General features: G+C 41.1%; 1 long non-coding RNA gene across 3 annotated transcripts in view; it reads left to right on the top strand.

Annotated features, from left to right (window-relative positions):
- The window catches only part of LOC120752982 (uncharacterized), a 38,413-nt gene extending 16,380 nt beyond the window's left edge, over nucleotides 1–22,033 (top strand). The window contains exons 2-5 of one of the 3 annotated variants that reach the window (XR_005700908.2): nucleotides 7,715–8,742; nucleotides 15,355–15,471; nucleotides 16,559–16,678; nucleotides 16,873–17,003. This is a non-coding gene — a long non-coding RNA (uncharacterized LOC120752982). Of the gene's footprint in view, nucleotides 1–7,714; nucleotides 8,743–15,354; nucleotides 15,472–16,558; nucleotides 16,679–16,872; nucleotides 17,004–17,678; nucleotides 18,159–20,948 lie in introns of those variants that run through there. The other 2 variants (XR_005700907.2, XR_009207862.1) reach the window with 2 other exon arrangements.
- Nucleotides 22,034–26,246: the final 4,213 nt, after the last annotated feature.

Below are 26,246 nucleotides of genomic sequence, written 5' to 3'. Positions count from 1 at the left end.
ACATGGGAAATTTATATTAGTAGTAGTTTGGTGGAGAGGGGGAAGTTGGTTGGTCTTATAACTCAGGAGTCCAGAACACTTAATGAGATTATATACAAACAAAAGAAATATTTGAATTTTTTCTGACAGACATTTTCCTGCCAAAGTCACTGCCAAAATGGAATCAGATCTTGAATTGTCTTCTAAGACAACTGGGGAGCAAGAACTAAAGGTTTCAGAGGGGAGGATCCACTAAAATTAAAGGGCACAAAAATGTCCTGAACCACCTAGGAAAGATCTTTTTCAGTTGCAAATTAAGCCCTTGCTGTCACAGAAAGGGAGTCTTGTGATCTTACCCAAGGATTTAAGAATCCTCCTATTAGAACTAGTTACCATTTTCCTAACTTACTCTTCTGGTTGGAAATCTATTATTGACAGACGTGAGCCATCTTCTAAATTGACGGTCTTAATTTATTCATTACTTAAGTGAATGTATTTGCTCTTGTACCAGCCTTAACCCTCAGCATGAGAGGCTTTTCTTTCTCCCCTGGTGTTTATTGCCCTCATATATTTTGTAAAATTGCAGAAAAACAGCATTGCAGGAAAACATTCATGGTTAAGTAGTCCTTACCCTCACTTCAAAGCCAATCTAGTCATCCTGATAAAATTCCTGATTGATATTTGTGTAACCCATTTATGAAGACATTGAGCGGGGAAAACATCCACACTGTACTTGGCAGGTGCATGATGGTGTTTTGCTTCTCCACCTTTGCATTTAGGAACAGAAAATGTGCTGCTTCATTTTTAACTTCAAAGGAGAGAATTAAAAAATAATGCGGAAGAATGAAAAAGCTTACTCTATAGCCATCTCTAGGCAAGCCAGACAGGAATAAATACATAAAAGAAACAGTCAAAAGGGTCAAATTCTTGGATTATAGCATAAATGCTGTAAGTAGAATCTCAGAGTAACTGTGCGTTACCCATGAGGGAAAAAAAAATAAAAAATTAAAGGGATTACAGTCAAACAGTGCAGTAAAAAAAGCCACTAATGAAAGCTAGAAATGAAATTTCCACACTCATGTACACACACAAAAAGACATGCCCAAATTCTGGAAAGTTTAATGCTGAACCGTAAGAAGAAGAGCCACGGGGAAAAAAGGGGAGCAGAGGGGGGTGGGTGTGGAGCTGAGCCTGCTAAATGCACTTTGCACCTCCTACATACATCAGAAAAAGGGATGTTGCTGTCAGTACTGCAGGGATAATAAATGATTGAGGCACAGTCAGGGGCACCCGGAAAGGATCAGACTATGTAATAAAAAGGCATTAAAAAAATCATTTTGAGTAAAGTGAGGGAGCTTTGTCATATTGCAGCATCTCTTTCTGGGATGCTTTTCTGACAATCTAACTCTAATTAAATTACTGATAGAAAAGGTTTCCAAGTAAATTAGCAGGAACAATAGTAACCAATTGCAAAAGATAACTAATATTCACACAAGAGGTATCAAGGAATGTAAGTATGAAAGTGTTGACCTACCAGCTCTGTTCTTTTCATGTACTCTTTAAATAGCTCTTGGTACCACAGGGATGGAAAGTGGTAAATATAACAAATATTTTTGAAGTGAAGTCTTGGAGCATCTGGTGTAAACTGTAATTAAGAATGGAATGAGAAGGCATTTGGATAAATGGATCCAGTAAGAAGAAAAAAAAAAAAAACCAAAACCCAAAATTATGTGTTTTTTTAAAAAAGAAACCATTACCACACAAATCTGTTGAAGCTGTCTGCAATGTGTGTATTAACAACAAGAATCCAATGAATACCAGATTTTTAAAATCTTTTGACAGAGATTCTCTGACCAGTCTTTTAAAGATACCAGCGGTTGGGAGAAAAGGTTAGGTAATTTATACATCTTGTTCCTATGTATTAAATGTTTGTAATTAATTTATTCCAAATACTTTTTTTTCCTCTCTTAAAAGATAAATAATTAAGAGATAATGGCAGTCTATACAATGCTCCTAGGACTTGGTACGTTCTGTATAGTCACAGGAGACTGCAAAAGGAGTGATTAGGAAGCAATACAATTTCCTGATATTTTCATGTCAGTCCAGAAACACAAATCTAAACTTGACATTGAAATGTTGATGACATTAAGTGACTGGCTGATAAAACAGCAGACAGAATTCAGTGTCAATAAATGCAAAGTAATACAATGGAGAATGGTTCTAAGTATGTGTACATAATAAGGGGCTTAGGTGAAATATTTTTCAGAAAAAGGAGGTTGAAATTATAGGGAGTTCAATGGACACAACAGCCGAAACTTTTTTTCACCTCCCCTCTCCCACTGAAAGAAATATTACATCTTTCCAAGAAGGCTGTAGGTCCTGCTAGGTGTCAAGCTCCTTCCACCAATATCCTCCCTGTTACAGGAGTGCAGACCCATGGTCTTATAGCTCCTTTATGTCTAGGACAGCTAGACATTTTCCTAATTCAAAATGCTGAGCTCTTCAATTTTGTTGACTACCATATCTTTTTTTCCCTAGTTTATCAAAATTTACTAGTCCAGATATGGAAACAGAAAACTGTAGGTGTCAAAGTGAAACACTCCATCTGGGCAGTGGAAGTAATTAACTGCAGGGAGAGATGGCCCGAAGGTGACAGCAAACCATCCTTCACATCAGCTTTTTTGATCGAGATCGAACTCCTCTGCTCTGAGGTCAGTGTTGGTTCAGAAGCAGGACTTTGGGCTTGACACTGGCTGAACTCCTGGACTCCACACACCCCACCTCAGCTCTCCCAATGCCTCCTTCCTCACCATCATCTCTACTGTACATGCACTTCTCCCCCAGAAAACGCTGCTTGAACTGTATTGCATTTACTAATTAGGATAGCAGTTACTAATTAAGTTTAAATTCCAATGTACCAATCAAATTTTATTTCCTAATTGTGCTACATTATCACTAATTAGAATAGCAGTTTTTACTTAATGGATTATATTTAAATTAAGATGTCTCCATCCAATGTTTTTTCCTACTTACATTTTAACTAATTGGTACTGCAATTATTTAGTTATGTTGAAATTGAAAATGTATCAGGCTGGTAGGGAATCATATGATGGTTTGCTTACGTCTGTATGATACTAGCAGGAATGATTAAGATATAGTCCAGTTAATTAGTTCTGGAATCAAAATAATTTCCTAACTGTTTGAATAAGAAGTGTGTGTGCTTGCCACAGCTTTAAGGAGGGGCTTATTATGGGCTCAGTAAAAATCTCACATGGTTATGGGTACTAATCAGCTCAGATTCTATGTGCAAATGTTTGGGCTTAGCTTCAGGAGTGTATTTAAACATATACCCATATTTAGGCATATCCTTACTGGTCGTCCCACATTTCTGAATCAGAGTCTTTTGATTCCTACTCGTCAACACTTTGCTGATTCTGAGATCCTGTGATTTAAGGCTGGAAGGGGCCACTGGAAGTCATCTGGTCCTACCTCCCTGCTCAGGCAGGTTTCCTTAGAGCATTGTGCTCTGGATTGTGTTCATATTGTTCTTGAATATCTCCAGTGAGAGAGACGCCAGAACCTCTCTGGGCAGCCTGCTCCCATGCTCTGTAACCCACTCCTGTTCAAGTGAAACCTCCTGAGCATCAGTTTCTGCTCATTGCCTCTTGTCTTATTGCTTGGCACCACTGAGAAGAATCTGGTTCCGTCCTTTTGATAGGGTACCTTCAGTTAATCACATAAATTGATATGGTCCCACTCAATCTTCTCTGATCCAGGCTAAACTGGCTCAGCTGCACCAGTTTTTTCTCCTAAGAGAGATTTTCCAGTCCCCTCATCATCTTTGTCACTTTCCACTGGACTCGCTCCAGGAGCTCCATGTCTCCCTTGCCCTGAGGAGCCCAGAGCTGCACACAGCACCCCAGATTCACCTCACCAAGGATGAGTGGAGGGGCAGGATCACCCCCCTCAACCCGCTGTCAATGCTCTTCCTAATTTACCCCGGATACCATCGGCCTTCTTGACCACCAGGGCACAGCTGGCTCATGGATGGTTTGTTGTCCACCAGGACCCCCAGTTCCTTTTACATAGAGCTGCTTTGCAGCAGCTCAGCCCCAGCCTGTGCTGGTGCCTGGGGTTATTCTTTACCAGGAGCAGGACTCTGCACTTTGCTGAATTTCAGACAGTTCCTCTCTTCCCATCTCTCCATCCTGTCGAGATCCTGCTGAAGGGCTGCACGTCTCTCTGGGGAATTGGCCACTCCTCCCAGCTCTGTGTCATCAGTGAACTTGCTGAGGAGGCCTCTGCCCCTTCACCTAAGTCATGGGTAAACAAGTCAAACCAAACTGGGACCAGTATTGAACCCTGTGGGACACCACTAGTGACAGACCTCCCAAGTGGACCCTGTGCCCCTGATCACAACCCTGAGATATGCCATTAGGGCAGTTCTCTGTCTACACCTGTGCTTTCATGATGGCTAAGAGAAAAAGGGCTTTGGAGTGTTACTGACCATGCTGTACCCTGTTCTGTAACACCATCCAAACAGATGTTGATAATGCTGCACAAACACAAGACCTATGCCAAGTGCTGACAATCAGCAAAGAAGTAAACAGCTGCCTTAAATCACAGATACGCATCACAATCCAGGACAGGGGCTTAATACCAAGCTAGCTAGAGCATGGAGAGGGAATCATCACTGGCTACAGGAGTTGTGATTCTTACTCTCTGCTGACTGTAATCTTAAAGCAGTGTGTGGGGGGCTGCATTTCAGATTGCAGCAAATGCCGTGACCTTGGGGTTTTTGTGCCACAGCCCTTCAGAGGAGCACGGCATGCAAGCAGCAGGCCATGCTTGTCCTGCCCGAGTGCCAGCTGACCCTCGCTGCTAACAACACCTCAGCTCAACAAGAGTAAGGGACACTGTTCTTGTGAGCAGTGCGCGTGAGGATGAAGAGCTACAGCTTTGGAAAATCCCTGTGTACTTTCCTTTTAGTGCCATTGTGAACCTAAATAGGAATGGGGTGGAATTCCTATGGAAACTCTGTCTTTTGTGATACAACATATAAATCTTGACTTCTTGAAAGCAGCCAGGCAGTTTTGCAGCAGCATCATGACAGAAGAAAATATCTGGGAAAAGAAGTCTAGAATGACTTACTACCAATTTCAGAGTTGCAATATTATTAAGAGAAAATGAGGGTAGGTATAATGACCCGACTGATCTATAACAGGTTAACAACCTTCCTCATAATAGGTGATGTTAAAGAGAAACCAGCTGAACAAAATAAATACATACATGAGGTAAAATGAGGGTTAAATTAGAAGGAGAGGTTACAGGTGCTTCACAGGCAGAAGGTTCCATTAAAAAAATGTCATTAAATGCATAGTTTTGTGTCCCTGAGATTTTAAAAATATTTCAGTAATATCAGCTCACCTCACTTCCCCACCCTAAGAGAGGGTAAGTTTCAAAAAAGGCTCGTATTCAGCAATACCTTCCTGTTCCTCCCAAGCTATGCTTTCTGGGCTTTACAGAAGCAGACTGGAACTCCAGAGAAATCCATTAAGAGAAATCCAATCCTTTCAAAAAAACCTGCACCATGTAAAGATAAATGTAGAAGAAAAGATATCAGAAAGTCAGATTGCCCTCATATTAAAAAAGATGGAGTTTTGAAAGTCCTGTAACAGCCAATGTCATCAAAAGCTCCCAGTGTATTGAAAAAGAACAGAAAATGTCAATGGAAAACTACTTAATAGAGGCAGGAGGATCAGTTTGAGAGGTAGGAGATGATAAGCCAAGCTAGCAATGTGTGTTTGAGAGACTGATTGTGTCCTTCATTGTAATGCAGCTATAGACATGAAGGCAGATGCTGTATGATTATGCTTTAACAGTGAACTATGAGGGGATTTTATCCATTTTCTTTCTAATTTACTCTGACTTTGTAAAACCATGGTACTCCAAGCTCTGCTCCAGCATGCTAAGGACTCCTGTCTGTACAACGTGAACAAATGATGAAAAGACTTGGGATGTATTTTTCCATCTGTTTAACTTATTTTAAGGCAGAATGTGGAGTCTTTTTCCCAACAAACTTGGATGGCTTTTAAAGTATAGCTGCTTTTGACTGAAATGGGGAACCCAGCTGAGAGTCATGGCCAGGCAAAGTTCTCAGAGTTGGGTCAGCTCCAAATGGAAACTACAAATCTGCCACTGGGTGAATACCCAAGGGATGCAAGCAAGCGTTTGTGGGCTACTCATACTCAATATAGGATACACCTGCATTTCACCCTCTGGCTTGAAAAGTGGCAGAAACAGGGGGACACCTTGAGTTAGATACACAACTGGTAAAATTGCGTGGAGATATCCTGTTATTACTGCAGTGGCACCTGTGCTGTATCAAAGAAATGATTTCATGGCCTGCAATTCAATAAACACCTTTGATGTTTACAGGAGGTGCCCTCAGCCAAACCATGTAAGGACTAGCAGGAACATTTCTGATTGAGTTAGTTGCTGTGAGAATATGATGTCATGCCTTATCATAACTTTTCTGAGCTATATATTGCTTCTAGTGATGTTTCCACATACTTCTGTTTTCTTAAACTCATGGGGTTTAGCACACCAGCTTTGGATGAAAAAAAAAAGAAGCAGGTTCAGACCCTTGCCCTCTAAGCTGCAGTCATCCAAAGACAAAAATTGCCCTGATTCAGACTAAAGAATAAAAAGAAGACTTAGATGAATGCTGTAGCCATAAAGCTGCATGCCAGAAAAGCCTGAACTTTGTGTAGTATGAAGGTGAGGAAACCCAAAACAATGGGATTCCATTTTTACAAAAATTATCCAGTGGGGTCTGGTCATGTTTCACACTATGGTTCAAGACCTTCAGACCTACCATGAAGTGTGTACAAGCTTCCTGTCTGGTCAGGTTTATATTTAAAGCATTATCTAAATCTAGTGTACAATAGTGCTCATGCTTTCTTATATAAAATCATGGAAGGTACAACTGAGCATAAATGGTATGAAATCAGTAGGGAAGCACTACTGTTAGAGGCTCTGATTGCAAAATCTGAACTTCAATGCACTATTTTTGTTCTCAGTAATTTAAAAGGTGTAAAAAAATGTTACAAAGCACCGTGTGTGTGTAACTGTGATAACTATGACAAACTAGTTAGCAAAACTGAGGACCTGGTGTTTAAATTAGACAGACTGAGTTTACACCAAATTTTATTTAACTGTAATTCTGGTGGAGAAATATCTTCTGATCCTTCTCTGAAATCTTCCAGCACAGCCCTCACCCCACACAGATGGGAATTCATTTGCTAAAAGGACAGTTGGCAGCAAAGACCATCCTGAGCCCTGTGGGCTATGTCTCTTCAGGCGACATTATTATGGCAAACACTCCCTCACTGCTAAGACATTTAAACAGTCTTCCCGGCAATGTTAAAAATGTAAGGTGTGCGTGATTATGAAATATACCTATACAATGACTTTCATATTTAAAAAGCAGCAGAATGCTTTCTAGCTGTGGCCAGTAAAGTGTCAGAGTATGATATTACTCTCAGCATTCATTTCTGAAGGCAAAACTATTCCTGCTTCCCTCACTCCCTCTCTGAAGTGTTCTCCTCCACACCTGGTGATCTCCGTTGTTTGAGGCAAGTCTTCATTATCCATTAACTTCTGGAGCTGACTGAGAAATCCAGACCCAGAAAGCAGTGCAGCACTCGTGAAAATTCTCCCATTTCTTTCACAGGGACAATACGTTCATAGGTATAATCCAGATAAAAATCTCCTGCAATCCAGATAAAAATCTCCAGGCCAGTTTTGCTGAAGATAAGAGAAGTAATCCTCATGGGAATGCAGCAAATACCTGCCAAATTTCTGACTGAGCAGAAGGTCATAAAGCAAAAATAACTCAGAAAAGCAGAGGCATATATAAGCATCAGAATGAGAGGTGAGAATTAAAAGCAGCTTTTGTACATATGGGAGTGGAAAACAGCTGAATAAAACAAACTCAACATTAATGCCAGCATGGTTTTCTGCCTAACAAAATGCAAAGCCATATGTGTGGACCAAAAGAAAATGGCTGCAAGAAGAGCTGGAAGAAAAGTCAGAAAGAAAAGGAACAGAAGGTGAGTTGGGAGCAGCAACCAGTGGATGCTGCCAGGATCTCTGAAACCATAAAGAGTGTAAGACTATGTGGGACAAGAACAAGAGTGCATTGTGATGTGCTTGTGTTCAGTGAACACTCAGAGTAACAGCAACACAGTTCTGTGGACTGAAATTCAACCAGTGATACAGCCTAGTCACAGATAGGTCAATACTTCTGCTGTCATGGATAACAGATGATCTGTCCGAAGGGACCAGGAGCCATCTGCTTATGTCCTGATCTACAAAGCTCCACAACCTGAGAGAACAAGGAACCTGGGAGCCTAAAATGTTGCCTCTCTTGTCCATTAAAAGTCTGACAAAACTTTCCCTGGCAAGAGTGATTTCCCTGGGCTGCTCAGTCCACTGCACGGTTGTAGCTGTGTTTCTGTGGATATGTCATCATTCTTGCTTTCTGCTGCTGAAGGCTTGTTCTTCCTCATACCTGGTTCATCTGTGTTATTTTGGATTCACTTATATTGTATTCTCCATGGTTTTCCTTTACCAAGAGTTTGTGTTTGCCTTGCTCCTGGCTTGATAATCTGTGAAGGTCCCTGACCATTCCTGACCACTGGACAACCTCAGGCCATCCTTATTGCTCAGACTTCTGGCCTCAGCTGCACCTTGTTTAAGGTATTGGATTCTCTTCTTGGTTAGAAGGTCCTCACTCAGCTGCAATCTCTCCATCTACCCTCCTGATCCTTATCACAAAACTCCATATGCCATATCAACTTAAATGGGTCAAAAGAAGAGAGTAGAGAAATGAGAGGCACCTGAAGTAGTCAGAAATTAGATGAAAGGCCCACAAGATCCAGGAAGATGCATACCATCTTCTTTCTAGTTGTCAGTTCTGGCAAGTAGTTTTTGTAACTAAGTCTCAGCAGCCAAAAAAATGAGCAACTTTTTTTTTGTGTGTGTGTCATTCAGTGCTTGTTAATGTAGTATGTGTGCTTTGAGTGTTATGATTATTTATTATTGTACTAAGGGAAACATTGCATGACTCTGCCAGACTTTCAGGAATAGCTTGCACTCTTGCACATGCCTTTCCCTTATGTACACTTTGGCACCTTTGAGAGCATTGTTTTTGTCTGTGCTGATTTAAAACTGAGAAGCTTAAAGAAATGCAGTATCAGTCACAGGGGAAAGGGGAAACCAGTTATATATAGCATCGAGCAGTTAAGTTTTCAGGATGGTTATGAGCATGTTTAGTGGCAAGCAGTGCCCTAATTCTGTAAGTGCTTAAGGACATCCTGCACTTGACACATTAGGCAAGGGCTGCTCTTGGCCCAGTCTCCCCCATGCCACTAGGGTTGCCTTTGAAAGGGCATTTGTGCTCCGAACAGATGTGTGAGCTACGAGTCTGGACCCAGGCATCACTGGATCTACCCTGAGACTATCCAAAACGCATCTGGGTGCCTCAGCACAGCTGGCAACTTCATGTGGTGTCAGGATGGCGAGCCCGTGGGGAGGAGAGCACCTTCTCCTCCATCTGGAAAGACAAGATGGTCTGCAGAGTGCAGGAGGGCTTGCCTGAAGGTGTCTGTTGTTGGGATGGTTGCAGATATGAGACTTGTCTGAGAGGGTGCAGGGCTACATCATGCTAAGTAACTTCTGAGCTTTAAAAAGAGGATATTTGTCATGTGAAAGAATCTATGGAGACTCTGTAGAAAGTGCTCATTAATTCTGTCAGGTTAATTATGTTGTAGCCATCAGAACAATTTCCTATTTTTTCTGTCTTATTTCCCCTTCCAGCACAATGTTTTGTTTTTTTTTTTTCCCATGAGAAATATTTTTTCTAGGATGCTCCACACAAGTGCACTGAAGGGGAATTAGTGTTTGACTGATCCTGTTAGCACTATGAATAAATGCTGATCCTGACGAACAATTTGATGTGCTAAACTAAATCCCAGCAAGCACAGGTACCGAGAGGAGCCCTGCAAAACCGTGACTAACAGGTTATCATAATTGACCAGATTTTTTTTATTATTATTATTGTAATACATCAACATTTGATTAGCAATTAGTATTTCCTCTGATCTCACTCTTGCTTCATAAGACTGAAAAACAAGGTAGATTGGGATCTGTTCACTGGGCTAGTCTCAATCTCTTTTTGAACTCAAGGATATAAAGCCCTGTAGCATCAATGGGAGGTAAGTTATGCCAAGAATAAACACTTTTTTTACAGTCTATTGCTTATAGGTACCAGAACAACATAGGAATTGGAGCTGTGTTTTACCAGAGGGTATCAGTTGTTTCAGTGCCATGAAGGTTTGGTTGATAAAATATTTGGTTGATAAAATATTTGAGGGAAATGCAAAATCAGCACATGAAAGAACTTTTGCCAGCATAGTAGAGTCAAAGTTGGTTTTGCCTTTTAACACTTATTTACTCTGCATTTGTCACACATTATAAGTTCACGCTAAGACGTACAGATGTTGATCATTACATGGGGTATCTGTAGCAAAGTTTCCTACTTGCCACGTGAACATATCACGGGCCTGTGATCCATTCCCCAATGGTCTCATCTCTCAGATGGGACTTCCAGAAAGATAGATTTAAAGGAACGGATCCTAGGCACATCCTGGGACTTCTGTTATCAGCTTTTAGCCTTTGGTAGATGTGGATCTACAACTGTTGCACTTTGAAACAGAAAATTCAATCACCAAATTTATAAAAAACATTTCAGCCTTGTATAGGATGTTGTTGCAGAGGGTTTTCTTTCTGACCAGCAGCTTTTTGTTGCCTCCTCATTGCAAAAAGAACTGCAAAGTTCTTTTCTGCATCTTTTCAAACTTTTTTTTTTTTTTTTTTCTTTCAGTTACTTTAGTGTCTTCTGGACTCTCCCTGCCACAGAGTGCCAATGCATCTTTGCCCTGTGGTAGCAACCCCTCACTGCTCATGCACAGCCCTTTTCAGAGGGAAGGAGAGACTCAGAGAACAGCAATTGCACCTCAGCAGAAGTGCATGTCCCTCTCTGCTTCCCCACGTAATACTCCAGAAGATTGAAGGTGATGAAAATTATTTTAACCCATGTTACTCACTGCAGACCTACTCGTGGTGGGCAACATGTTTAATCACCTTAGCTACTGTTTGTTTGTCCATCGGTTATCTAGGAGAGATTATGTCTGCTTGAGAATAATAGTTGTCATATATATATGTGACAGGATTTCAGTCTAACTTCTGCCTTATATAACTTATGGTTCAAATTTCCAATCCACAGCCAGCTGTTCTGTGGTTTGTTATAAACTCTGTGTTGTCTGTTTTGTTCCCTCTTGACAGACGCAATTTTTTTGAGTTAAGGACATAAATAAATCCCCCATAACCACACAATGATTCAGCCACAAATATGTGTGGTTTCAGAAATGTTTACAGCATTTTCATTTCTTCTTATGTGGTGCTGAGCAACTTACCTTTGCACTAATAAATGCTGGACATAGGAGTTTTGGAAGTAAATTCAGAGATTTACTCCAGAAAATATTAGCCTATTCTCACTTTTCTTTTTTTTTCCTGTTTTCTTTCTCCTTGTCAAGTCCTAACCACAGCTCCCTAAGAAGAAGCAGGCTATTTTAAAATAATTAAAAGTTTCTGCCTTAGCATGGCTTCCATTGACACCACATCTGCTTGAGCGTGGTAGGAAGCAGCTTCAAGCCAATTAAAAGGAGATGGGTGCATTGTACAGCTCCCTTCTCTCTCAGTGAACTTTTGACCAAGAGGGCACTGTATTGATGAATTTCATTTCTTCCTAATCTGCTTGTACTGTGCTTGATAGCTTGGGGCTTTGCTCTCTTCTGTTTCAGTACAGTGACCCTGCTCTTGAGAAAGCTGTGGGTTCAAGGCAAAGATTTCAAGTTATTACAAGATGTTGAGCACACAGATCTCTCCTTGGCTGTCTGCAAGATGTTTCCTGAAAGTTGAGAAAGGCTCTCACCCCAGACAAGAAGTAGTAAGGCATTATTTCACAGCTTTTAAGGCAGTAACAAAGAGTTTCACTCAGCACTACATAGATAAATAGACTAAGTCCTTCAGGGTGAATATGTGAAAGGGACAAACTAAGTGCACCTGGGGGCAGCACTAGTGAAAGACATGCGTTGTATGAGGCTTTTAAGAGCTGTTCTTCAGGCAGGTGCTCACGTGCTGGTCAGGTAACTCAGAGGTCTCCTTAAGAGTAACTCTACACATATGACAACTAAAGGACATTTCTGTACAAATCTGTTTCTGGGATACTGCCATAGGTATTTTTGCAGCGATCTCAAGTTGCAATTTTGCCAGCCTTTCTGCCTGTTCTGTATTGGCTTGTCTTGAGCAAAGTCTAGTGAACAGGGCCAAAGGTGCAGTGTTGCAGCATCCACGCTCCAGCCTGCTCACTATTGTGCTAGCCAAACAAGATGGGTTTGCGTTTTGACCTTGAGCGCTGGTCAACAAAGAGCATTGGGCTCAAATAATAATCTTTAATACCCAGGAGAGGTTTTTTACTCATTTTTGCAAATACTTGGGTGTTAGATGTTAATTGAGATACGCAACAGCAGAACAGGGCCACTGATCACTCCTTGTGAACAGAGGATGATGCTGAGAAGAAAGCAGTTTACATATCCTTCAGAAGAAAAGCAGAGCAAGAAAAAAAATCTTCTTAAACATAGCTACAAGGAAATACCTGACACCTACATCTTAATATTGGAAAAGTCCTTTGCTGTTCAGAGACCGTACGTTCAGGATCTAAGTGACAGGTGAAAGTAACATTCTGAAACTAGTACACCATGAATTTCTATTTCCTTAGGAATTTAATATTTATAAAGTGGCTTAGCTTTGAATTGCTATGACAGTATCACAGCATTAAAAGTCTTGCCTGTCCTGATAATATAAATGTAACTGCTTTCCTCAAGAGCATTTTTGACTAGTCCCCGTTCCAGACTATTTTATTTTTTCTTCTGTTATGACACTTTCCACACATACGGAATGTGTCTTTGTGGCATGGAAAGAAAGAACGCATGACCTTTATCAAATAAAAAATATTCATTGCATCTGCAACAAAGACTAAATGTAGATGAAGTAGAGAGCCTTGTATTTACTCAATATCTGGAAGACAAATACTGACCAAATCTTTTTATCATCAATACACCTCTCCAAATTAATTGGAAAGACAGAATGACATCACAAAATCTCATCAAAGGGATTTAGAGATGTCAGTCTGAGTTCCTAAACTTACAGTGAATTTGGCACCTAATTTTTTACCTAGTCTTTTGGACTTTCAGGATAATAGAAAAGGAGTAATGGAATGGATGGGATAATTTAGGAAGAGATTGTGTTTGAAACCACATTATCAAATAAATCACCCTCTGTGGGAGAAAACAATAGAGTGGGACTTTGACTTTACCGGTTGGATAAAGATAAGTATTCAGACAGAGACAACTAAAGCTTAGGAGGATAATAGCTTGTCCATCGGGGCAATGTTGCCAATTAACGTAAATAGCAGCCTATAGATCTCCTCAGTATTGCCATTGGGCATGCTGGGAATATTATTAACACCTGTGTGGCCATCTGTTATTAAGGAATTAGAGGGGCAAATGGAAACTAGAAGAGAGGATCAGCTTCTCATTGGAGATGCAAGGGTTTCCTCTTACTTAATTAAGCAGAATCTTTTCAGGTATGAAACAGGGCAAGAGTGTCTGAATTTATTTGTTCTGTGACTCCTTCACAAACATGCCTCTTTTTGAAACCCAAGATCAGAAGAGATATTTTTCTGAGAGGAAAGCATCATTTATGCTCCTAACAACACATGGCTTGAATAGTTTGTTAATGTTACTTCTTCCTTGTAAGTCCATTAGTGTTTCAGATGAGGGCAACTGTCTACTCCTCACCTGGACAACCCCATAGAATATTAAAAAAAAGGATCATGTCCTGGAGGTTGTGATTTGTGGAAAATTTACCATTATCTTGGCTCAGCACAGCATCTGTTTGAAACTAGAGGAAAAAGAGATTCCATAATATTGTTCATTCTAGTCAAAGGAAGATAGTGCCCAAAGCTACTTACTAGGACTGATTGTAAAAGTATTGTGGGTTTTTTTCAGCAAGATTTTTTTTTTTGTCCTTCCTGCGGAAAACAGTGTATCAGAATGTTCTAGTGGGAAACAGAAATATTGTGGGTTAAATCCACAAATAAATTAATTTATAAATACTTCTCTTTTTCCTTATGGAAACTGCAATTCTGGACTAAACAGGAAAAATCAGATACACAAATTACCTGGCTTGATCTGTGTAGTCACTCTTGACTCCTGAGCGGAAGGGAGGTCAGTGGCATCATGAACATCCTGACCATGGTGCTCATAAAAACTAGTTTAGAGCTTTTTCTGCAAAAAAAGAATGACAACGCGCAACATTTGAACCATAGGGTGTCAAAGTCCATATAAAAGTCATTGCCACATGCACACCTTTTCTGGTTTGATTAAAACACCTAGTTTTCACTGACTGGTTTACCCATGGGGGAAAAAAAAAAAAAAAAAAAAAGGGGAACTAAGTGCTGTTTGTGATCAATAATACCTAGTTTAGTTCCTCAAGTGATATATGCAGGTGTTTTTGCATTTACTGTTATCTGATCGAAGTAGAAATACCAGGAGAAGACTAATAGAACACACCTTGTGTCAATACAATAGCACCTGCAAGAGCATTGCAAAAGCAGCAGAGAATTTCAGAGTGCTGCCAATAAAGTCCTTTCATCTCATGTCTGAGCTTTACAGAATGTTCTGACTTGTACAAGAATCTCTTCAAAGGACATCTCTGAAATAACACTCGCAATTAATGTATTCTGGAAGAGTTTGTGTGACTCCTGGTTTCAGCCCACACCCAAAATCAAGGTTAGCAACTGAAAAGGGTTCCAGCTAAGAAATTTTAAGCAGTCTTAATAGTCTCATGAAAACAAACAACAACAAAACAGGAGCAGAGATATAACAGTATGAATTCCAGGTAACAATGGTAAGTGCATTGGCCTGACTGACGGGCTGATGGTGGGAAATGCTTCTGCCCTGCACGTGTCTGTGCGCAGCTGGGGGCTCTGGCTGCAAGGGAGAATTTTGCAGGGGTGGCAGCGAATGTGCGTCTGTGAGGTTCCGTGGCCTCAGCTTTCCACTACATGACCTAATGATGGGCAGATTTTCCCAACCACCAGCAATAGGCAGGGTCTGCCAAAACAGCACTAGGGAGCTCTTATTGATATATGTCCTTTCTACTAAGACAAAGAAATTAATTTTGCAGGGCGCTGGTCACAAGCCTGAGAAGATTGAGCTTGTCCCCTCACACCACTAATGAGAGCACACCGATCAACACCGTGATTAATTGGCTCCTCAGCCCACTGCTTCACCTTCCTGGCAGGTAAGGATCTCCTCCATCCTCTTGCTATTACCCTGTTCTGAATTTAATTTCTGGCCTCTGGTTTGTGAGCAACAACATCATTGCATCATAACAGCAGTTAATTAAGAGTGAAAACCCACCCAAATCGACTACAACAAATCAAATTACTCTTAGGATGAAAACGCAGCAATAACTATTGCAGTGAGATATATGAAGAAGCTGTCTTGATGGTTCAGTATTTATAGTGGCCAGCATCCACAGTAAATTCCCCAGTATAACAGGAAACAAACAGCATGTGTGAAATGATCTCATCTCGTCAGGGTGCTGATTTTATGAGCACTTCTGTTGGTGCTTATCTTCAGACGTGCAGACAGATCTACATCTGATCTGAGCATAACAGGTTTTGGAGACAGCAGGAGGAGAAGAGCCCCTGAATAAATGCAGAGGGAAAAAAGGAGGGGGGAAAAAAAAAAAAAAAAAAAGGAAAGAGAAAACTGTTGGGAAATAAAAAAAAAAAAAAAAAAAAAAAAAAAAAAAGGAAAGAGTTAAGGGGCAAAAAGATCGCTTTGTTCAGTGGGTTTTGTTAATATTTTTTGTTTCATTTTCCTTTCCCCTAGTGAGTGAGATGAACTGTCCCCTAGTAGCATCGTTTTTGCAAGCAAACTCTGTTCTCACACATGTGGTCTGACAGTGAGAGAGATCCCAGCAAGGCTTCTGATGTTAGAGGAAGGGGTAAGCTCAGGTTTTAGACAGAAATTAACATTTTGGAGAACCAAGATTTTTATGGAGGCAACATGTAGAGGGGTAAGCTCAGGTTTTAGACAGAAATTAACATTTTGGAGAACCAAGATTTTTATGGAGGCAACATGTAGAGGTGATAGAGAAGGGGGGAATGCAGCCCTGCTTTAAGCCATAGCCACAGGCACAAATAATAAGACACAGGATGTAGTATAAGGCTTTAGAGTTAGGTCTCTGCTCAAAGCAATGCATGGTATGAGCTGTGGCTGGTAGAGATGCCCACCGCTCAGGTCCCTTGTAGGCTTTCATTCACATAGAAGTACAACTACCAGGAGGTAAATTAAAAGAAAAGATTTAACATAGTTTACAGATCTTTAAGGGTGAAAATTTCCATCAATGAACCATTTTCAAGTTCACCTGATTCCTGACTTCCCAAGGAAAAAGAGGCAAAGAAAGAGAAGAGATGAGCAGGGCTCCCTTCAAGAGACAGGTGAGTTTGGGCAAAGACTACAGGGACAAAGGAACAAAAGAAAGAAAACAGACTGTTGCAAAGGGACTGTGGGGGTACTGGGATGCCAGGGATAGATGTGGGGTGCTGAAACAGTGGGATTTATACCTGTAGATAGGATACCTGGATGAGAAATGGTCGTGTTACCACAGGGAATTTCTAATGCTTTTTACCAGGACTGTCTTCTCAACAGCACTGAAAATACGGCTGCATGGAGCAGATGACAGCCAGCCTAAATCAACAGAGGGCAGCTAATTAACAACAGTGAGGGACACAGCCCAGTATTTCAGCTGTTGTAAAGTGCTATGCTTTTTATAGCAAGGGGGTTAAGATGCAGTGATGAATTGACACTGTTCAAAAAGTTTCCTTGTTTTTCTTCATGTCTGTTGGGATAGGCTGGTCTGATCCCTCTGACTGATTCTCTGAAAAGTAAATGGGTTTGGGGGGCTCTGCCTATGCCTGTGCTGGGGGAAAATAATCTCTCCCTAACAATAAAGACTCTGAAAAAATACCTTTTTTTTTTTTTTTAATCTATGATGCTGCTATGACATTTCTTTCTATGTCTGACTCCCTCCTGTCCTTCTCCAGGAACATATTTCCAAACTAGTCAGACTCACACATGTAAGTGAGGTGGCAGATGTGTTAGGATATTGGTTTTGTGGGACCTGGGGCCCAAGCAGGGGCAGGAAACCAGTGCTAGGCTTTCTTTGGAGCATGTGCTTTGCTAGATACCAAAGAATCAAGTCATAAGGTTGCTGCTGTCTCTGCTTCCCAGAGCAAAACAAGAGCAGAAAAAGTTCCACATTTCTTAGGGAAAATAAGTAAGACTATAATGAAGATGCTAGAAAAGGTGTGGACTGTCTTTGCCAGAGTTTCTTCCCATGGCTGAGGGAGGGTGAGGAAGAACTCATGACTCTCCTTGCACAGTAATGCCTAGGAGCCTTAGATAAAACTCTCATTTAATTTTCTGTTTATACATCAGGTGACTTCAGGCTTCATAAGACTTTGATCATCCTTTAAGGAAAAGTGTTTATTGGGGACAGGTTGTTTTATAAGGCTGGTGGTTTGTTTGGGTTTTTGTGAGGTCCAGAGGATCAGAGATGCTGGGGATTTTAAAGAACCATTGGACTGAATGCCAGCAGCGCTCACAAGTGCAGCTCCTAAATGCATGTAAATGTTTGTGGAAGAACTTCAGACTAATAAACACAAAGTGCTTGTTTGTTTCTTTTCTTATAAACAAAGAACACTAAAGGAAAATTAACATGATTGGAGAAAATAAGGAGATGAACTCGAACAGCTTGCCGCAGTAAATGGATTTTGTCAGCTTTAATGTATGTGCCAGTGACACTTCAGGTATAAATGAGGACTTGAGAAGCTCTTAAATCTGAAGATGGAAGCTGATGAAATGTGATATTCTTCCTGTATTTAAATTAGGCTTAGCAACTACTAGATGATCACCTAAACCCTGCCTGATTCATCATCTCCATGTCTTAATAGTCCTTAATTTCTCTAGCTATTTTGAAGGAATTTATTGCTATTGTCCTGTTAAGCGGCTTCACTGAATTAATTTTTGGGTTAGCATTGTTAACTTTGGAATAAAGGTCAAAATCAAGATCTCTGCGTGAAGTTAAAAGATGACTATATTTTGCAAACAGCAAATAAAGAGAGAAAACCTCACATGCAGTGTAAACATTTCAAAGTAATTTGATAATAACTCCTTTTGCTAAAACAAAAAAACGGGGTTTTTTCAGCAAGTATTGCGATACATATGTGTTGTCTCTATATGATATCTTTATGGAGAACTGAAGATTTTCCAGGCCTGCTCTGTTAAGTTTATTTCAGCTTGGGCTCCAGTGATTGTGACACCTTTTATTTTTCACAGATATTTTCTTTGTGTTCATAACACTATTCATGTCTCTGAGGAGAGGCTGGAAGGGGGTAAATATCTACTACAACCTAAATGACAGCACCATTTGTTGGTACAGAATAAAAGCCTGAAGTTTTTCAGCACAGATCAATGTGTATTTAGAAGCAGAAAGAGCCTCCCTGGTTATCCAGGCTCATCCCTGCAGGCTGTGAGTGATTCAGCTACCTGTCCTTCTGGTAGAACTTATTTTTCCCCTCCTGCAATTAAGCCAGGACAGGGGACTGTTTGAAAGCACAATGCTTTTTCACTGCTTTGTGGAGACAAATGCCTGTTGGCTTATTGTGAGAGTGTTTGGGTCAGCCCCTAGGGCTGCAGGTGCTGCACACAGAGATGCCAGTCTGCCCTGTTTAATGCCTCTCCCACCTGGACATCGCTGCACCTTCCACCCTGCTTCAGCCAAGGGCAGTATGGTCAGCAAAGGGTGGCTACTCCCACTGTGCTTAGCTGCAGTATTGCCCCAGTGGGGAGAAGGAGGGTAGATGAAGCGCTCTAACCTCTCCAGACAGCAGAACTGCTGCCAAGAACTGATGTGCTAATAGGTCCGAGTGCTGTGGCCATGCTCACCCTTCTTTTGAGGCAAACAGTGCATGCCCAACACAAAGGAATTTTTCATATAAGCATATATAAATCTGCCAGCCAAGAGGATGAAGAGGAAGTTTCTCTCTGAGCTGCTTACATAGGAGCAGGATCTGTCTAAGGCATTGGTATACTCCACTAGAGAAGCATGCCTCTTGCTTGGCTAAATAAAACACAGGAGTAATTCCTAGTGCAATGCTTGGACCGTTGTTCAGATCTGAAGCACTTTTTATTAGGCCCTTTAATCTGGATTTAGAAACTACAAACTCCTTGCCTTTGAATGTCCATGTCTTAGAGGGAATTGCTTCCCCCCCTTCCTCTGATCTCTCTGATCCCTGAATATCACTGTCTTCCGGGAGAACTGGTTGAAATTTCAAGTTGTTGAAAATAAAGGATGGGGCAGTTCTGTTTCTTGGCACAGGCTGTGGGTTGCCCAATTTATGTTTCATGTTCCCTAGGGAAGTGTTAGCAGGTATCCTTTCCTCTGTGTGACAGAGCTGGGAAAGATGAGATGCTCTTAGTCCTGAAGAATCCAAACAGGGAGCCGAAGATAACTGAGGATTTTCACCTTGCACTCTCTGTATACACTCTCCCAATGCTGTAGAGACAACTTAAAGCAGGGCAAGATGAACTGGGCTTGTGGAGAGACAAGATTTAATTCTGAGCCCAGCATAAGGTGTGTGAACCACGTTCTTTGCTCTGTAACCATTTCTAATTACTAGAGCCATTCACTCCTCTTAATCTACTTATTAAAATTATTAGCTTAGAGCTCCTCTGTTACAGACAGGTCCTAGTAGAAGTATTTTATTTGCAGTTTCTTAACATTAACAAACAAATTATCTGTCCCTGCTCTTTGCAATGATAACCTAACAGCAAAGACAGCATTTGCCATAAACTACTTCTGAGCTGGTTGCTTTCAGTAAGACTGTCATCAGATTAAAGGATGAAATGAGGTTCTGCTCTGTCAGCAGGAGGAGTTAAAAGAAACTGGCTTGTAAGCAATGAACAGTTATGCTGGGAATTAACTTCCAAGGAGAGAAAGAACTCCTTCAGAGTTCAACCAGGTTGAAATTAATGTTAGGCAAATGGATAAGGTTTCTCACAACCATGCCCAAGTCAACCACAATGCTTAATTTCCCTTGTCCATTTTGCAGCTGAAGTTTGTACTTCTCTTCCAGCAAAATTCCAACATGTCAAGTCCCTGCTCAGTATAAGCACATGGATTTTATGGCCTTCACAGTATCGCCACTGCTTTTTTTCCCCCTGTTTTAAAAGTAGAGGAAAAAGGAAAATTGTGACGAAGGAGGCTAATTAGAGAAAATGAGCTTAATTTGGAAGCCACAGGTACCTCTCTTATAAGCTTTTGTTGAGCTTGTGCCCACAATAAATTTAAACAAGCTTTAGAGAGATGGTAAATCTCTGTTTGCTATGGCCTGCTTTAAATGGGGAGCTTTCAGCACTACTTTGCTCATAGCTAAGGGCACAGATGAGGTAATAAAGCCAGCAAGTCCTGGGAAATACCCATTCAGCTGTGAGAAACATTTCCTTGAATCCCTTGTTTTTTTGGATCCATATAAAACAGCTTTTATTGTTTCAATAAGATGCATGGTAGCTACATCACTGTGGGTGTAACACGGGTTGTTGTGAGGTTTGACTCCTCAGCTCTCTGCTGCCTTCTGTCTTGCCAGTCAGGCATTTCAGATCTCTTTTGAAAGGAATGTCATTTGTTATCACAATTTCATCTTGCAGATCCTGGCCAGCCTAATTGTGGAAGGTTTCATGGCAAGAATTGAATGCTGATAGAAATGAACTGCCCCAGTTGAATGAAGCATGACCTGTGTACACCTCTCCATTGAACGGGAGTCACTTAGGTGAATTACTATTAACACAGGAAAAATCAAAGCAATGCAATTACATTTACAAACTGTAGCTGTGTTTGATGGAGAGTAGCAATGGGGAACAGAGCGACACGGATCCCCTTATGCATCCAAAGGAGATCGGTTTATTGTAGACATCTCACACTTTTTATACCTTTAATCTCCACCTGACACAACTCAAACCCAAAGGAGACCTAACAGAACTCAACAGAAGGAAGGCAGTGATTGGCTGGCCCAGCTGCAGTGCTGCTGTCCACACATCCTACCAGCCAATCATCGTTCTGCTCATGCGCTGTCCATGTGTTCCTCCATCCAATCACCTTTCTGCTCATACACTCTCCATACGTCCCTGCAGCCAATCACCTTTCTGCTCATACGCTGTCCACACGTCCCTCCAGCCAATCACCTTTCTGCTCATACGCTGTCCACGTGTCCCTCCATCCAATCACCTTTCTGCTCATACGCTCGCCACACGTCCCTCCAGCCAATCACCTTTCTGCTCATATGCTGTCCACACATCCTACCATCCAATCTCCTTTCTGCTCATACGCTGTCCACACATCCTACCATCCAATCACAATCTCACTTCCAGCTGTCCCTCAGCTGACTCTCTCCTCACTCCCTCTCATCCCTCATCCAACTCCAAACGCCCGGCCTGCAGCCGTGCCTTTCCCGTCGGGCCTTCTGGTCAGCATCGGCCTTGAACACTTGCACAGTTATAAACCAAACCCTACAACGGAGGTATCTAATGAGACAACCAGAATGGAGTGTTGTGGCTTGCACGGTGCTGAGCAGGAGCAGGAGCAGACTCTGACAGCCCCACTTTTCAACAGGGCCTGTTCACATTGAATGTGATGAGTGTGTGGGTTCCTCTGTGGCGCAAGCTCGCCAAAGAGGGCTGCCAGAAGCAAGTGAAATTGTGATGTCCCACTGCTGCTTGCTAGCAGCAGCATGTGTGCTTTTACCCCAGTTTAGGACAGGAATAATGTGTCATGACCTGAAACCTCAAAGCAAGGCTACAACTTTGTCACTCTGTCCAAAGTACACAGCAAGCACTTGATCCGGAGAGGTGAGAAATATCTTGCAGGAGGTTCAGCTGGATGGTGAATGGCCCAGCATTATTTCACCCTGGACCCCACTCCTTAGGAAAAAGGCCTGCAGCTCTTAGCTGATACCAGTCAACTACAGCCTAGCAGCTCTGGGATTAACATTTTGAGAGCCTCAGTTAGGTCTCTGGTGTCACCCTAATGATTTAATACATTAGCAGCTCTGAAAATCCATGTGCAAAGGAATTACCTGCGTAAAGAGCACTGTGAAAATCTAGTGACACCAGATGGATACTCTTGTGTTAGTATCCAAGAGCTGAGACGCAATTACTGTATGTTTAGTGTCTTGTCATCTCTGTACCACCACCGTAAAAGTGGAGTAAGTTACACCTGCAGGATAAGAATGCATGGATTGATTGAAAAGGGTAAGGGGTCGCTGTGTGGCTTGTACTAAATTTGCTATGCCTCTCAGCAAGCACGTTAGGGTTGCATGGGAAGCAATCATGGAATAGGATGGGTATGACCAATGGCACTTCACGGTCTTGTGCCACTGAAGAACTGGAAAGTTTTTTCTGTCTGTAGAAGAAAAAAACACAAAACCCAAATCAAAATTCATATCCCTGCTAAATACTAAAATTCCCCTTCACTCATAGGATGGCAGTAGTACCAGATCCCCGGTAAATCTGAATGCTGAAGAAAAGCTCTGCCACTGAACTTCAGCCCTCCAGTGGTATGAAGGACTGAATTTCCTTTATGAACAACCAGAATGGCTATGCTTCCCTGAGACAGGGAGGTGGTAGTCTTCCTCCCTCAAAAAAAAAAAAAAAAAGTTTTCAACATGGCATTGATTTTATTAAAATATTTGGCTCTTTTAAGAGGCTTGAGCCTAAAAAGCAGATGTGGTAGACATAAATGAAATAGAAATAGTAAAGAGCTCAACAGTGACAGATGGGCTGAGCCCAGGCTCCGGAGGCAACTGAAAAAAAAAAAATAATCAGATTGAAAAGTTAAAAGAATTAAGACTTCAAGGCTTCTTAGATATGCAGACCAAACTGGAGTCAATAAATATATGTATTTCCTTTTTAAAATAAAAAGTTGGTAAAGATTTCCATACCTTTAAATAAAAAATAGAAGCTGCACTGGCAGGTGTTGTTTGGGTTTGCTTTTGTTTTTGTTTTGTTTTGTTGGTTTTTTTTCTTGTTTTAATTTTGTTTTCTTTTTTGTTGTCTTTTTAAGTAGAACCTCCTCATCTGAGCACAGCATTAGAAACTACTGTAATTCTGAAAAAAACATTTGAGGAAATGTTTGTAAGGTCTCGACAGACTCAAAGCAAGATTGATTTGGGGAAATGACAAATGGCCATTAATCCAGGAAACTCTGGCCCTTTAATGAAATGGCTTAAAGAGCAGCACAGGAAAAGATGATCAAATGCAGATCCTTTCTTAGTAACTACAAATGTGGAGCAGAGATAAGAAGAGTGAACAAGTGTCTGATTGCCTTTTACAATGAGATTATTACTCTGTGTGATCATTAGATATGAATGAGGTCTTTTAATCACTGTAGCTAGGTCTGGTCATTGCCCATCGGCTGAATTCTAACAGAGGTGTGGTGTAATTGATTTAATATTAATAAAGATATTCCCTCCCTCACCGAATAATTCACTATCTGTTTTGACTTGCAGACCTTGTAGAGCAATGAGATGGTGCTGTCTGCCAGTTTTTGGCCATTGCTTTTGGCTAGTGAATGAGTAATGACACCTTTACCACTCTGAAATTTGCAATTTCCTCGTTGAGCTACCTTTGTGCAAATCTCATCCTTTATGCCTCACTTCCTTGAACTGTGCATTTGCTGTAACACTCTGTGAAATCTTGAATTTTACCATCACAAGCTTCTGTCCATCGCTGGGCTCTGTCACACTGGTAACTACTGGATTTCTGGGTGCTATGGGGCCCTGCCCCATTCTTCGCTTTCCACTTTGCAGCTGCCCAGATTTTCCTTACAACTGGCTACTCCACCATCTCTTTGCAGCATCCTGTGTCAGTGTGTATTTCTATATCTGGACATTTCTCATGCATATGACAACGTATCTTGTGCACCTCTCTCTTGGGCCTCTGATGGATGGCAGACATCCTGATTAGTAATCTTTTATCCAACTGCTATTCAAATTCATTCTCAAATGCCTCATTACATCATTTGCACAACCACACTAATTAAACATGATACTTCTTATGGTTTCCAGGCATCAGTTCAGCATGTTCCACTTCACTGCAAAATCTCTCTCTCACCATGCCAGTCTCACTGCTGCCATCCCTGCACTTCCTTCAATATTTCCTGCACTTCCCAGTCCTGACTGAGCACCAAACTTGTTGAATCTACTTCTGTCCTGTAGTGGAAGTGAGATAATGGACATTGTTTCTGCATTATTGACATTTGACATTTTGTGATAACAGCTCCCTCTACCATCTACCAGAAGGCAATGAATAATAATACTGGGAAAAGAGCCATCCCCTCTAAAAACCTGCAAAATTATCCTAATGAAATCAGGAATGATATCTAGTTTTAAAATAACACACATCCATCTCCTGCTTGCAGATAAAATGCAGACCTCCATTGACATCCAGTGGATGCCAAATTCATTCCACACTGTGGCTTGAAGATTGACCTTAAAGCATTTTCTGTTGCTTTTCTTAGGGTAGTACTCCTTATGTTTAAATTCTTTTGGAGCACCTGACCAGAAAGTTAATATGTTGTGGAAGAAATGCAATATGTAAGGGTTCAGTTGATTTAAGGTACAGAATATAGAAAGTATTGTATTCTGGACACTATTAATTAAAAGGATTACTGACAGCAGTGGTTTCCAAAGAGGAATTTCCAAATTGAATTGAAAAAAATCAAATGTGTTGGTGGAGAGAAGTGCTTTTTTTTCACAAAAATTAATAGCAACTCCCTTAGTTTAGCTGAGAGTTCGCCTTTACTTCCAAAGATAATTGTGTTATTTTGCATGGCTGTACAGAGATAGTTACACTGCTAAGCACAAAGTTGCTGTATAGGTTTGCTAAGTGCTCACAATATAAAATAACATGTATGCTAGAGCCCTCTTTATCTTGTGCGATAGGTCAATTACTTCTCCCTCCAGATGAGAGTGCAAGTTAATTATTTTGGGAAGAGCCAACTTGACCTCACAGACTGTAGTCACATTGCAGCAGTTGGAGACAGATTTTCTATTATGGCTGTATTTTTCTCCCTGAAGTAAAAATCACTCAATCTTAAAAGATAAGCAATAGTTATTTGCTCATCTCTGAGCCATATACATTTAAGTAGAACTGGCAAATACATATAGGTGTCAATTGAATTGAAATTTTTGGTGTTAAAATCTACAATCTACCCAAAATGTTTGCCCTCACGTCACACAGGCTGCCTTAGAACTGGACTTCAGTCTCTGGATGTCTATTATTGAAACAATTCAGGAAAGCTGGAGATCTAAATCCATCAAAGAGTTTTGGAAGCCCCAAGAATTTCAGAAGTGTGAGGCTGACTTCAGACCTGGCACAGGGCTTTATGCTGTTCATCCACCCGTGGAGCAACTCAAGTTTAGATGCAGTGAGATGGCTCTGTTGTATATTGACATCAGGAACTGAGACAGGGAAGGCTTAACCTGGGAGTTTCTGTGCGTTAACCCATGGGGTGTCATGCTGACTGATGCAGCAACGCCGCGTGCTGAGCCCACAGAAAACACTTCAGTGCAGGCTCTGTAGCAAGAGGGCAGGAGAAAACATTTATGTTGAGCTCTCTGCAGCGTTCAAAGTGACAAAGGCAATGGTACATATGTTTCTAATCCTGAGTTTCTGTTGCAGTCATTTTTGTGTGTATCACTGGGACAGCTCGAAGGAAAAAGAGGGTGATGTATTGTACATGACTGTCATCTGCTACTAGGATGCCATCTTTATCCTCTCTTTCATCCCATGGTCATTCTTACTTTTCTTTCTTCCACGTGGTTTATCTGGTCTTTTCACATTCTGCAATTTAGGCCTAGGTCAGGTACCAAGAAGAATTTCAGTTTTAGTTCTTGATCAAGAATTTTTGTCCAATTTAGTTGCTCCCAGCAACTGATATTATTTCTGGTA

Source organism: Hirundo rustica, chromosome 5 (assembly GCF_015227805.2).
Source record: "Hirundo rustica isolate bHirRus1 chromosome 5, bHirRus1.pri.v3, whole genome shotgun sequence".
Lineage (NCBI taxonomy): Eukaryota > Metazoa > Chordata > Aves > Passeriformes > Hirundinidae > Hirundo > Hirundo rustica.
The sequence above is the reverse complement of the archived record's forward strand: the minus strand, read 5'-3'. Positions and strand labels throughout refer to the sequence as shown.